This window comes from Cryptomeria japonica, chromosome 6, assembly GCF_030272615.1.
Source record: "Cryptomeria japonica chromosome 6, Sugi_1.0, whole genome shotgun sequence".
In the NCBI taxonomy this organism is placed as follows: domain Eukaryota; kingdom Viridiplantae; phylum Streptophyta; class Pinopsida; order Cupressales; family Cupressaceae; genus Cryptomeria; species Cryptomeria japonica.
Genome location: NC_081410.1, coordinates 302,446,489 through 302,462,034, shown reverse-complemented (window position 1 = coordinate 302,462,034; position 15,546 = coordinate 302,446,489). Strand labels below are relative to the sequence as shown.

The 15,546-nt window shown below is 32.8% G+C and overlaps 1 long non-coding RNA gene across 1 annotated transcript; it reads right to left on the bottom strand.

Annotated features, from left to right (window-relative positions):
- Positions 1-3,419: 3,419 nt before the first annotated feature.
- LOC131031503 (uncharacterized) lies at positions 3,420-10,868 on the bottom strand. The gene is made up of 2 exons (XR_009103052.2): positions 10,511-10,868; positions 3,420-3,797 (listed from the first exon to the last, which is right to left on the bottom strand). It is a non-coding gene; the product is annotated as an uncharacterized LOC131031503 (long non-coding RNA).
- Between the last annotated feature and the right edge of the window lie 4,678 nt (positions 10,869-15,546).

Genomic DNA, 15,546 nt, shown 5'->3' with positions numbered 1-15,546 from the left:
CCTTTCCACGATTCAAGCTCACACTCCAAACCACAAATCATCAATCACCGTCGATCATCCGATTCAATCAAAACATCTATTATTTACCAGTTAAAGTCCTATTTTACAGACTTCAGTTTTTTGTCGATAAACCCTGTCTTCCGGTAAACCAAACCACTTAGATGACAAAAAAAACATTAGAAATATCAGCAATCATCATTTGACATCAGTTGCCATCAATGACAACACAAATAACTGATCAAGTCATCTAATCACAAAATCTCAATCTCTTCATCACGAATAGACTTCTATCCTCTACTGGTGTAGTCATCAGTCTTCAACTGCATCACCTCATCTACATCAGTTATGCCAAATGCCAACAATTTTATTTGGATTCTCTTTGTGGATAGGGTGACCTCTTTTGGTGGAGATGGAACACCGGGTCAAGTGATATATGAAAGGTTCAAGCATAGAGTGAGTTAAGTAGAAAAAGCAAGACCATCAAGCAGCAATAATTTTATTTGTTCAAAAAACACTCTTCTTTTCAATTGATCAGGAAAAGATTGATCAATAGATTGCAGGAAGTGAAGCACTTAGGCTTGGAATATCTCATGTAGGCTCATAGCATGTCGTTGATGTCCGAATAATAGTGTTTTCTATGATGGACAAAATGATAAAATCAAATATACACATAGGGGAATTTTAATTTTGAGATGATGATTTTTTTAAAAATATTTCAAAAGGTAATATTTTAATTAAAGGTTCAATGTGTCATTGTTGAGTGGAGATATAATAATGCGGTAGAAATATTCTTTTGATTAATTTTCCTTCCCAAAGGAATGTTAATTGTGGAATGGTTATTCATTAAGTGAAATTATTTTTACTCAAGAGTGATGTGCAAAAAATAAGGCAGGATTTTTTTACCCAAGTGAAATATTTTTACCAAAAAATGCTATGCAAATAAAAAGAGTAAAAATCTCTATTGCAAGTGAAGTTGTAATGGCAAGGGAAATAAAATAAAATTAGTTACAATATACATAAGAGACAAATCCATACAAGTGAATTATTTTATTCAAGGGTGATAAAATGTTTTACTTAGAGAATGGATTTTATGTTTTAGAGAATGAATTTTCACCAAGGGTGAAAGTTGTGAAAGAAATGACAAAGGAAAGCAGAGGTGACTTTACATGACCCTTATGGGGAGTTTGTATGGTTACAAAAATATTTCTTCACATGAGAAATTATTATTGGTGAAAATGATATCCAAGCTTAAAGGCATTAAAAGGGAAAGGATTATTGCAAATGATTCTTTTGCCTACCATAAACATTTTTCCACGAGAAAAGGCAATGTGCAGAAAATAAAATATTTTCAGCTATAGAGTAAAGGCAAATACAATGCATAGGAGAGAAAATGCATATAAAAGCTAGGGAGAAGAAAGAGGAGGAATATGTTTTCTCACAAATTATATTTTAAAGAGGACAAATGTTACCTATAGGGGCAATTTGGAAACTTGTCCTACTTCTTTATATTCTTCTCTCTTCTCATTTGTAATGGTTTTGGATCTTTGATTTATGATAAAGTATAGTAGAAAAATATCTAGTTTGTCTTTACAATTTCCTTATAACTGTGTAACTTTGTATATGGGTGTCCTTCAAGGAAGGAATTAAAATTATGTGTGTTGGTTATAGTGAATTAGAAAATATGACTTGGATTTTTAAGAATGATTATGCAACAACATGAGGGGTTGCATTAGTGTATGGCATTAATGTTAAAATTCTCACTAATTTGAAGTGATCTGCTTTTTGAGTTTGCATTCATGAGATTGGATTTGACTCCTCACCCTAGGATTAGACATTGACCTATGATACTTCCAAATCTAGTTCAAAAACAATTTGTTATTAAAAATCTCTTTTCCCTTTCTATTTGTAGGAGTTAGGCTTAGGGTAGGATTTTGTTCTTAGTTGCAGTCCAAATATTAAATAACCAAGAATAGAGCTAGTTTAAGGTTGATAACATTTGCCTTTGTTAAATTTAACTTAGAATAATCTACTATATTGCAATACTTGAAAGAATTTGTTGGAGATCATAAAGTATTTTAAAGGGAAACCCCCATAAACTGAAGTGCAAAGGATTTTAACCTTGTTTGTTGACCATTGAACCAGAGTAATGTGGATTAAGATTGCCTATCTTATAGGAACACTAATACAAAAACAATAATATATGACTAAAAAAACTACTAAAAATTGTATATAAATGACTAATTTTGATCATATGACCATTAGTAGTTTATTGTCAGTCATTTATAACGCAACCAAATTTATGACTAAACTATTTTAGACATTTATTACTTGTTTTGATTGATCAATTTGATCATTGATTTGGTCATTGATTTAGTCATTAATCTAATCATTGATTGTTGTTAACTAGTCATTGATTGTTATTAACTAGTCATTTATTTAGTCATGGTAGTGATTTATTTAGCCATATATTTAATCTTTAATTTAGTCTTTAATTGTTATTAACTGATCATTTATTTATTCATATATTTAATCATTGATTGTTGTTAAATAATCATTTATTTAATCATTGTAATAATTTATTTTTCGTCAATTGATAGTATATTCAATCATTTTTATTCACTGATTTCCATTCATTGGTAGTATATTTAGTCATTTTTATTTGCTGGTTTCCCTTAATTGATAGTAAATATGGTCATGATATGAATAATTTATTAAATGTCATAAATTTTATAATGCAAAAATAACATAATAATTTAAACTTGAACTAAAACACAAAGCCCTATATATTACTTTCTTTAATATTTAATTTTCAAAAATATTTTAATTACTAGTTTTCAACTACATATTTAAAATCTAAAAAATTACTTTTAGAATTTTTAATTATTAAGAGTAGCCCTTTATTCAACTACATAATAGAGACCTCCTTAATTGCTCCTAACTAAGTTTGTTCTTTTCTGGTGTTGTTGTTTAATTAGATTAGCTATTTTTGTACAAATCTTTTGCTATCCTGTTTCATCTTTATATTAATTAAATATTCTGGACCCTTTCAAAACTTTACTTATCTTAATCAAGAACTATAATAAAAGCAATGCAAACATGATGTTTATGTTTAATGAGTGGGATATCAGTGTAATACAACTCTAAAGCTTTTAAGAATTTGGACTTGATTACTAAGACCCAAGCCACATGAAGAGGGTTACATGTGCCAGGATTAGACTCACATTTTTTATTTTATTTTATTTCTACAGTAATATTAAGCTTTTTCCTCCAAAGTAATGAAGAACCATCAACTCATTCCTTGCATCAAGTGTATAATCTGAAAAGAACTATTATAATACATATGCCAATCTGACAGGAGCACAAACTGATAAAAATCTACACAATTATTATATTAAATATGCCAATCTGACAGGATCACGAACTGATAAAAATGGATAAAACCAATGATATGAAATCTTTGATTTAAGATAACAATAATCAATCTAAGAATTGAGAGGCTTTGATTAGGCTTTTCTTATTCTAAAATTGTAAGAACAGATTCACAGAAATACTTAGCAAGAAATCTAGATTCTTTTTGGACTTTAACATCTCGTGTTTACCAATGGTAAAGGTGGAATTGTGACCTCTCCATTAATCAACATCTAACTTATGGCTCTGTAAACAGTCTCTACCATCCCAGTTGATATATTCTTTAGGGTTAGGACACAAGTTTGCAGCCACATTACAACTGAAAGGTGGGGAGTAATTATACGTCCCACCCTTTCCACAGCATACCCTGAAATTATTTTTCTGCAATCCTGCAACATCAAAATCCAATACTCTCAATTAAAAACCTGACTCTATATATTTTAGGGAAAGAATAGATAAAATGCAAAAAATATGGCTCACCATATTTTTGTGGATTTCTTAAAATTTTCATTTCAGCTGAATAATAATCTACATATACAATTGAGACATCTGGATGATCTCTCTGCACATCTTGTGGCATAATTCTCAGAAGCTTGTTATTGCTTTGAGAGAATTTGTTAAACATTACCTAAAATCACTCCATGGATCGATTTTCATAAATACCGCCTTTAATAATCACTCCATAAATCAACTTTCTTTAGCATTAATCAATTTCATCATAATCGTTAATTCTGCCTCTCTAGATATTATTAACATGCTTCTGCCTTATAAAGTCGACTGTATACAAGTCAAAAGAAAAATTGGGATCAGAAGTATAGGAAAGTATTTAAAAAATAGTACTAACCTTGCCAATACGACATATAGACTTTCAAATATAGTTTACAACCTCATCCAAACCCAAAGGGATTACCTTAAGGTTACGATCACAAAAGATCCACTGTCATTAAATAGTGAGAAGGAAGACAAAGCTTAGACCAATGTATTTTAAAAAGGAATAGATAATAATGCATCTTCAGGGAAGATAAAAGAACAGTGTGGTTGTCCCAAATGACAATCAAATGGTGTGCAAGAGTGAAATTATAAACAGGGCAGATATCTCTATCTTTTTTATCATTTGATACCAAGGACCATGACACTGCTATTTGTTTGCATCAAAATCATTTTAATGGACTGATTTGACATGACATTACAATATAAGACATGCAAAACATCAATGAAAAGGGTGACAGGAAATACAGTGATAAAGAGCACAAAGTTTCATATCATTGATCACTCATGAGATGGTCCTTAGATTGCAGTCATAGAAGATCTAAAAAAAGGAGTGATTCAAAAAAGAAAACATAACAACAATTCCATATCATACCATATGAAAATATCTCAAGGAGATGGCAAAAGATACTATGTGACATTGATTCTTGGTTAGCAATCTTGATTGAAATATAATAGTAAAAATAAAACACAATCTGTAGACAAGAAAATTCTTTACCAAATCAGAGCTCAAATACAATCAATTGGGCTCACAAAATAATAATTTCACTTTAAATGATGAAAAATAGATGCCTCTTTAGCATTGACAAAATATGCTTCGAAAGTTGCATCACTTGGTCATCTCGCTTCAGAAAATTGTTGTGAAACTTCATTAATTGAAGACACCATTGGGGTTCTCAAAGCATGGGTGGTAGAGCCAAGTGTTTGAAGCCTTTGAAGTTGGTTCTCCCTACTTCAATTCACCTCACATTGGTTTAAGGTGAGCAATCTCCAATGCCCAAACCATTCATTGCATCACAAAGTTGTGGATGCCTAAAGAAAGAAACATAAACATTGTGGCAGGTACAAACTGAGACAACAAATTTGCAGAATTGATAGTTTTGGATGATGGGTGGTAGATAGAGGAGCTTCCAGTGTAGCATGTTCAACTTGCAACAGGTGGTGGCTACGTACTTCTATAGCTTGCTAATGTTGTCTATGGATCACCAATTTCTCAATGCCCTTTTGAGGATCGGTTTTTGTCTATGGTTTGCCATCAAAATTGGTGGTTCTTGCATCAAGACCATATCATCATAATCTCCATCTACCTATAAAAAATTAGATTTTGCATTTGACTAAAAATAGAAGCATCTGTAGAATTATACTTGAGATGCATAAATTATTAAATTGGCCATATATTTTTTCATGCTTATTGGAATAAGCATTAGAAAAAACATACATCTATCCACAGTGTATCTACCATGACATAGTTTCTCAGGACTGCGGCATTTCAGGCAAGACATGTCCAAATATTATTGCTCAAATTATCTGACATTTCTTTAGAAAAGGCAATAATAAATTCCTAAATATATAAACAATTAAAGTAAAAGGAACAGAAAATAGGAAAAAAGGGGGAAGATAAATAGAAGCAGCCCGAAATTAATGGATCAAATGCCAATATGGTGACTAAGCTCAACCAAGAAAGTTTTGATACAAACCAAGGTGAATTTTTGCAGATTAGAAGAAGAAAGGTCATTATGTATTCATGGTTGAGTTGGGCACAATCTAGACCATGAAACCTGTCTTGTTAAAGCTCCAAAGGGATTTTTTTTCATTTAACTTATTTTCTTATTTAAATTTTGCACTCCTAGATATCAGAATGGCGGTTCAAGCTTAGCATAAACTAAACCTTGTCAATCCCCACTAGAAGCACAAACCTTGGAGTTGTTTCAAAACAAAAGGGTATTTGAATGTTGATAGTGCATCCCCCCAATGCATCAGACAACATGGCAAATGAAGGAATTCAACCAATTTACATACCAAAAATGTATAACAAGAGAATACATAATGCCAAATTTACAGTTTAATCGGAGATAAAACTAAAGGTGAAGTCAAAACCATGTGATAAGATGAAAAAAATGTAAACCCTCAACAAATCCATTTCCCTAAACCAAAATGTATAGTCATAAAGTAAGAGAATGGAACAACCCTAGGTTTTAATTAACATTAATTTCAAAAATAGTATCAAGAGTTTGAACTTTGTGAGGCCAATTAATTTCATAAATGCAATATAGAATATAAACTTAAAATTCGGGATTTGGATGTGATTTGTCTCCTACACAAAAGCATGCATTAATTTAGTTCATGGAAGCATAGAGGTTATGGCTACAAGGAATGTAATGAGCAAATAAATAGGGGCAAGCCCGAGTATATCAATTAGGATGTGGAATGCATCATCCGAGATAGTGTGTGATAGAGCTCCATATACATATAAAAATGCATAACATGTAAATATACCACCCCAGATGAAGAGGGGTTGGATCCATGTGAAGTGGACTATTAGAAGTGTAAACTGCAATCTGACAGTTGACAACCCAGATGATACATGTGTACATTATGGTACCAATGTTTGAGTGATTTCATGTGGTACCTTGAGCATGGAATGCCTAAGCCTAGTAGATGTATATATTGAGAAAAAATGTTATGAGAGACGTATACCTACTCCATTTGCCATCCAACCAATGATCCAAGACCAGTTGGAAAAAATGTTGTGAGCACCCTGCTGATATACAGCAGGAAACTGCAGAAAAGGGAAAAAATTAATGAGGTTAAAGTTCATTTCAAGAAAATAATTCGATTCATCTATTTGTACATTTTGCTGGTCATGAACTATTGGGTGATGATACTGGATAATGCTCCGCTAGGCATACTCTATGATTATGAATATTAACCCGCTCTAAGATTAACGAATATGTGGGAAAATGAGACAAACCAAAACCAAACTCTCTACAGCTGGTACTTCAAGCTATTCACATTAAATGAATTGTCGATCTCAAAATATCAGGGTTTTAGTTTTTGCCATGTATAGATTCCAAAAACAATCTCGCTAAAACCATGGCAAATGACTTACCTCAAGATTTTACATAAAATGTGTTCTGCTGTCAATGATGTCGCTGAGAAAAAATGGACAGAGCATTGATGAAAAAGAATCCATATAGTGTGATGTTTGGGCAGGGTGCATTACTATTTTCTGGCTAGGCATGGTAGAAGAGAAAATTTAGGAATGTGAGGGTGTGCAGGTTCTGCATGTGCAGATTTTAGATCATTACTTCTAGTGCATTTTTTCATGCAAAGAGATAGATTTGTAAAAGGTATATTGGGATATAAAATGTTATTTGGAGGAAACTGCTCAATGGCGGTGGCAGTGATTCATGGCAACTTAGCAACGAATTTGGCATATTATCTTGTTGATGCTGCCATTTGTCTATGGATTTGACAACTTATTACAGGTTCTATTTAATAGTAATACATTAGAAAATGTTGACGTGGAGTTATGGCTCGAGGAAAAGCCTATAGTTCAAGGAATTAAAGGCAAAGGCTCTGCCTCCATGGCTATACTGGGAGTAGATCAAGCAAATGAGGTTATTGAGTTATGAAGGGAAATTGGTGTTTAGCAAGCTTATTATGGAGACAGTGAGAAAGTGCAAGCCAGATTACATGGCCATAATCATCATGGGCTGCTGGAGGTTTGAAGTGACTTCACTATTCCAGTTTTATGTGGTCCCTCTGTTCACAAGTTACATCACCATTGGGAGTCATGTTATGGTGTTTGAATTCTTTCACTGGCAAGCCACCGTGGAGGTCATCCTATGCATGCAGATGATCAATATGTGGAGGAGTTAGTTGAAAATGTGCCAACTTCTCCTACCCCAAGTAAATGTTGTGGGATGGTTTAATTGCTCATTGATGCTCAATTTTGCTAGCTGCTGCATATTATTTGTTTTCAGACAAATCTTCTTCTTTTTTCTGATCTTGGATGGTTGTACATAAGTTTTTATGTTCATTTTTTAGCATCAAAATTATGTATGTTATGATAATATAACAAATAAACAGTGTATTCTGAGAAAACAATCTCATTTAATAGGCAAGCAATAGAAAGAGCAAGTAAATCCATATAGAATTTAAAGGAATTGACCTAAAGCCTCTTACAATTTCTTGTGCTTTGCTAGTATAATAACGATATTATTATGGGTCTCTTAAAGACACTGTCATAGAAGATCCAATTTTTTTGGTAATTAATTTTAATGGATGGCCTTTCCTTGAGAAGGGAATGCCCAAAAAGTCATGCGTGAGTTGTTGGAGGTAGTAAGATGTTCACATCACCTAATCAATACAAATGCACATTTATTTCATTATAGGAGGAGGTGATAGATATTGTGTAGGAAGTAAATGGAAGAACAGTCACTAAGTATAAAGCAAGAAAGTCCACTATGCAAGGTTTTTATAACCATCATCATGGCACCAATTCATAGGCTAAAAAAATTGGAGATGAGTAGATTTGGAGTACTGGAAGTGAGGAACAGTGCCAAGAACAATAGCATCCCAGTGGACATGCAATAAGAAATCACCTTTTTTTTGACAATATAAAAAAATAATTGTTGGGCAACATATATGCTAACAGTCCAAGTGCTAAAGTGAATTGCTGCATGTGATTGTTGAATGACCCTATTCAACGAAGTGGGTAGGACATTGAAGAAACAATAAGTCAATGCCAAAATGGCAGGTGGGTAAGAGGTGGCCAATGGGAGATGTGAAAGCCCCACATGTGAGCATGCAGTGATACATTAGAAAGGATATAATCAATGAAACATGCATCCTTATCATGATTGAAGCTTGCAGTCCTTCCCAACAACAAACATAATGTTTAGCACACAGACCACATAGCACAACTAATATTTTCAAGAAGCTATTTCTTCCTCCTTTAAGCAGTAAATAACTTACCAAAAATAAGTAATACTTAATAAGTTAATAGTGGGCAGTTTTGAATGTCTATAATATTAACCCTCAAGCAAACAACACGAATCTATCTACATCCAAGAATTGTTTTAATCATATCATCTCCCTTCAAACGTGTGTGATTTATCATTGTTAACAAAAATTTGTATAGAAAAATTTCTATTCAAGTGGATTGTCCCAAACTTACACAAGTATGTTGGAACGAAAATAGCTTCATAATGAAGTGGTATAGCATCCTTGCATGCCAGGTATAGCCATGGGAAGGTCCAAATTTTGAGTCATTTGTGGTCCATGGGAAATTACAAGGTATGCGTACCTTGCATCCCTGCATCGGGAGGATGGAGAACAACAAGCTTGAAATTTGTACATGTACCAGAATTGCAACCATTGGGACGGAAATGTCTTGCAAAAACCTTGAATCCCTGCATCTTGGAGGCAAGGGAAAAAATGCCAAAAAACTTCTACCACCTCATACCCAAAATACAAGCAATGCCCCAGAGATGTCTTGGCATAAATTTAGAGTCATTGAGATGATACTTCATTGGTAGACCGTCAAATACCATTAAGCATGTTATTGTCTCTATTAGTAGAAGAAAACAATCTCCTGGAAACTGTGACTACTATCACTTCATGCAAGTACTTGAATTCCTCCTAAATAAAAGTATTTTTTGCAGATTAAAGGGGTAAAATAGCACTATTACTGTTATGTTGGCTCATAACTAGAATAAGCATACCTTTGAAAGCAATTATCGATATGCCTTGATTAGATTATTTGACTGGGTTTATCAAATGACATGCTAATAGTTGTTGTAGGTTGCAGATAACAACCCAAAACCCAACTGCTTTTTTTCTCAGCACGAATCCATTTACAACAAAACACATCACAATTCCTCAAAGGGCTCTTTAGTGATTAACAGATCTATGACTGGTTCCATTCACCATGACCTTAACATTACACGTAGTCCGCGAGAACCATAGGAAATAGCAAATGTAAGAAAATTTCAAATAGGTTACCTAAAAGTGTACATGAATATACAAGGAGGCTTTATTGCACTTAACTTATAACAGGGTCACGGAGTTCCTTCAAAGTATTTGTATACAATCCACACAAACCAAAATCAATTCTTTCCTTCTGAAGCTTCAGCGGACCTTCAAATTCGTTAATTTTCAAGGCAAACTCTACATCAACTACGGATTCCATTTTGCATAAGGCATATTTTAGCAACAACAATTTAGTCTAAATGTATCAAAACAAATTTCTTTTTGAAACCCTAGAACAACAAACACCAAATTTGGCAAAGGAAGGTCCAAAAAAACAGAAAAGGTTGCAGCAACTCACTGCTGTCCATTTGGACGGCCCTTTTGCTTACTTTTCCATTGTTGATGAGGCTCTGAGAGAATCTCAATATTTTTTATTCCTGGAGAATGTCAATTACGAGTTTAAGAAGCTATTGAAGACCAAGGGCAGCTGCTCTGGTGGGATGTTGTTAAGTTCCTATTGTTTTAGAGACGATCGATTGATTTTTGCGACCACCGGAAACTGGCGTGAGTTTTCCGGTGGTCTTTTCCAAGATATATAGCCTATCGGCATAGGCTAATAAACTTTTACACTTGTACAGCAGAAAAATAAACTGTAAAGAAATGAATGCCGAAATTAACTCTCAAACAGGACAACGATTCAATAAAGGAAAGAATGTAAATACCTGTTAATGCATGAGTTTTGCTTATCTACTCATGTACTCAATAATTTGTTACAACACTTCCCTATGTGAATCAAAGCTATTTTTGCACCGAAATAGACCGGAAAAAACAATGATCTAAGATTGATTCCAACACAAGTACATTAAATGTTACAACCAAAGCATTGGAATGCGGGAAGGGGTGGAGAAGGCCCTGGTTGGATTTCCAAACCCTGGAATTGTTTTCCCCGTTTTTATTCTTGTTTTTTTTTTTTTTTGTTGGTTCTTGACCCTTGTTTAAAAAAGAAGCCACCCCTTTGTTTATGTTTTTCATATTTTCATCTTCAAGTTTTTGGTTTTATATTTCCATTCCCCCTCCTCTCCATAAAAAAAAGAGGAGGGAGGGAAAATAATGGAGAGGAAGGAGAATGGAAATATAAAATCAAAAAAGTGAAGATGAAAATATGACCAAAGGGGTAGCTTCTTTTTTAAATAAAAGTAGTAGGAGATGTTAAGGGGTTTCGTAGAGAGTGAAAGAAAGGGATTGTTTATTTATTTTTGAATTGTTGTTTGAGATTTTTTTGACATTTTACTATGATTTCAAGTGTGGAAGAGAAATAACCTTTTGGTGGTTCAATTGTGCCTCCTCTGTCTCCTTAACCACTGCCTCCAAAGTCCCCGCTCTCTGCAACCCATCATAGGCCAAGTTCTCTACAAAGATTGTTCCTTATAAAAAAAAACCATGCTTGAAAGGAGAGTCCAAGTGAGAAGTTGATGGAGGTAACCCTAACCAATATCAAAATGAACTATGTTGTGTGTGCGAGAAGATAATAGATACATCTGTGATAGGGTTAAAAGTGGGAAAAGATCAATGTAAAAGTGTCCAACAATAGGGGCAAAACATATTATTTTAAGTTATAAGATAAAGAAATTTAGGATATTATTTGAAATTTTAGGTTGTAGTATTAACTATTTAAAATTAATAATTAACCAATTAAGTTCTAGTATGTAGTAAATTGGGTTAGGTATGTATATAATAGATAAGAGATAAAACAATTTTTAAAAAACTAGTGAAAAATATAGAATAATATTAAAACAAGTTTAGGTATAATTATGGTATAATATAAGTTTTTTTATGTAAAAATATGTTAGTTTATTATGAGTAAAATTTGTGTAAAAGTGTTCAATTATTAGTTCTTACTTGAATATTAAGATTAGATATAACAATAATGTGTTCTTGAAATAAATTAGGATCACTTTATTGATCAATAAGTTAAGCTTTGAAGAAAAATATGGACATATTTTTATAACAAATGGTATTTTAGTGTTTAAGTATTGGGGATTTTTAGGTTTAGTTTTGGTCAGATCTTCAAAAAGTCATTTTTTTGACACTTCACACTAGACGTTTTATTTTGACGACTTGCATCATGATGAGTTGCACCTTCAAAGCTTAATTGTAGATAGTTAAATGCCCATTTTAAATTTCTAAAAAAAAAAGCAAAGGTCTTGTGATATTCCATGTGACGGCTACATGTTGATGAAGTTAGCCCTCACGACTACTAGTCCCTCTCCCCTAATAGGGTATTTGCATGAAAACCCAAGTCCTGCTATGTCAAACCTGAGTTTGACTTCTTCAAACTCAAGTTAATCATTGGTCACATGTAGAACACGCATTTGAATACTTGAATGATCTTCTGTCTAAAGTATTTTCTTTTGAAAAAAACTTTTTCTCTCATGAACTCATATGAATGTGCTTCTTTTCTAAAGTTTTTACAATATAATCTTAAGAATATGGCCCTCCTTTTCATTTATAAGGCAGATTTGAAACCTTTTGGAGCCTTTTAATGAGATTTGCAAAACAACAAGAACCTAGGACCTTAGAAAATTCTAGAATAAGCTTCAAGATATTAAAATTTAAACTCAGACCACCAAGATCCTAACAACAAAAAAGCCCTATTTATAAATGCAATTGATATAAAAATAAAAATTAGATAACAGAAACAAATAGGGATCTAACACTAGGTATTATAATAATATCATATATGAAAACAGCCACTAATAAAACCAAACCAAATGATATATAGGATTTGGTCAACTCAATATATATATTGTCCAAGCATAAAACTGATGTTTAGTTGTAGTAGAGGAGTAATAGTCATTTTTATTTGTGTGGCTAATTATTTAGTTGTGTTCCTTACCCGATGACGAAATTAGTCATTTATAGTTGTGTTGCAAAAAATGACTAGAATTTGGTCATTTTTACTTGTCGTGACTCAAATTTTTAGTCACCAGTCATTTATTTGTCATATTTCTACTAGTGGAAACTCCAAAAAAATAAATTGGAAACATCAACAGATTGGCAACTCTACTAGGGAAGAATGATAAATGTTGTTAAATTTTGACTTAGAGTCTTTGGTAATAACTTGTCAAATCAAATTCAAGTCAAGATATCCAATTAGAGTCTAGGCCAACCAATAAATTGGTGATTCAACTGGGGAGCTATGCAAATATCCATAGGAAAAGAGTCCAAAATTTGTTGAATCTAAGCATCTAGTTCAGATATCTAAGAAAGTTTTAGATTGTGAAAATATTTTGCTACAATAGTTTTGAAGAAGTGTTTAAGTGACTCTATTGATGAAGACCCCAGAATGAATGATACACTTTAAAAAGCTTTCAGTTGTTTGAAGGTGATTCCTCTACAAGAAGGTGGCAACTTTGAGTGAAGAATTTGATGAAGATGTGAAAAAAGTTTTATATCTACAAATCTTCCAATCAAGGAAGGCAATTAGAAGTAGTTGCAACATTTCCAAGTATTCTTGTAATATTCATTGAGAAGGATTTTGTCAAAAATTCTTTATGAAATACATCAGGATTAAAATGATTCCCTACTAGGTTAAAATGGCACTATGAAAGGGAAATGGTAGTAGGAAAAGTTTACATACTTCTGAGTTGTGCATTGTAGTTTTGTATTGTGAAAAGAAGTATGTATATTGTAAGAGTTGTGCTCATTATAAAGGATATCTGTGATGGAGTTTTAAAATTTCATGTATCATTGATTCTAAGATCTCCTACCATAAGGAAAAGTTGTACAAGCACACATATCAATATGTATCAAAATACATACCCATACTTGGTTTTGTATGTGGCCATGATAAATAATCAGTCTTAGCCAAGTAATAAAAGTAGTTTCAACATTAAAAGATATATAACTCTCAATTTTGAAGGCATCTTTGGTTTTCTAAACCACATACAACTCGAGATCCAAAACAAGATTCCAAAGTTTGATGGTACACAGTTTGAATCAACAAACAAACACTTACCATAGTTCAATAATCTAATGGATGACTGTGAGATAGACCGTGAGGATATTCATGAGGCTCTTTGTCCAATCTTTAAAGGATGATGCAAGGGAGTGGTTTTAAAGTTTGGAAAGACCTACATATGCAAGCAAACAATGCAATCTGAAGGTTAATAATAGATTCCCAAATGGATGTCAGCATGTAATCCCAACTTATGTCTCATTTCATAATGTTGGTCATGTTTCACATAATGCAATGCTTGAGCCAAAGAATGATACAGTGCACATAACTGGAATAAATATGCTTCAAACAACAATTACATCTAATGCTCCTATCCAAAATTATGCATATGGGCAGTCACCTAGTGTGTATACACCTGAAAATGATATCTCAAAGGAATATAAGTTTGTTGTCCATGATCATATACCATTCATCAAAACGTATTAGACTTAGTTCTGAGCTTCTTATAAAAAAAATACAAAATTTATTGACCCCATGTTGTATGCTAAACCCCTGTTAGACATAAGAAGATTAGAAGGAGAGTTAGGGTTTCTTTGTTTTCAAGGGTTTTGGATGCATATATGCAGATTCCTGATGTTTTCATACTTGACCAAGTTGTTTGCATTGATTTGTTTGTGGCATTGTATGAACCAGATTCAAGTGTGTCGCTTAATGGTTTGAAACCAACTGATTTTTCTCAAGTTCTAGATAGGATTGAGTTGGTTGAATGTGTTAAGAGTCAAAATTCAACTGGTATATTATATGAACCTAAGGTTTATGCCCATGAGGATGTAAACATGCATCATAGTTTTCCTTGTGAAGGTTACAATGATATTAACCCAATTTGTGTGCATTCTCTTGATGATATAAATCAAACTAATTCTTGCCCTATCATCCATAGTAGCTTATATGTGGTAGATATAGATACACTTGCAACATATGAATTTGACAGTGATTTACATAGTGTTGATAGTAACAATAGTATTGAGACCTTTCATACTTCCTTTTCTTATGAAGTTGAATATGTTGACCGTGACCTTATTTCCTAGAATGTTTTGAATGAGTTAGAGTTGAATTTATTTACCATGACTAAAAGTGATATTTATATGCAAATTTTTCACAATGCATATTCATTTAAGGCTGGTTGAGATGTATATTGTGCTGATAGTGAAGACCAAGAATCAATGCCAATATCAATGCATAGTTCTAGTGATCACGATAGATATTTAGGAAATGAGTTTTCAGATATGGGTATGAATAACTAAGATGATGGCATGGTGAACTATGTTGAGTATGGGTGTTTTCTTACTGATTTTAATAAAATAGAGGAGAATCTCAATCAAGAATATAAAAACATGTATATTGCTAATCCTACATGGACATTGTTTAACCAAGTG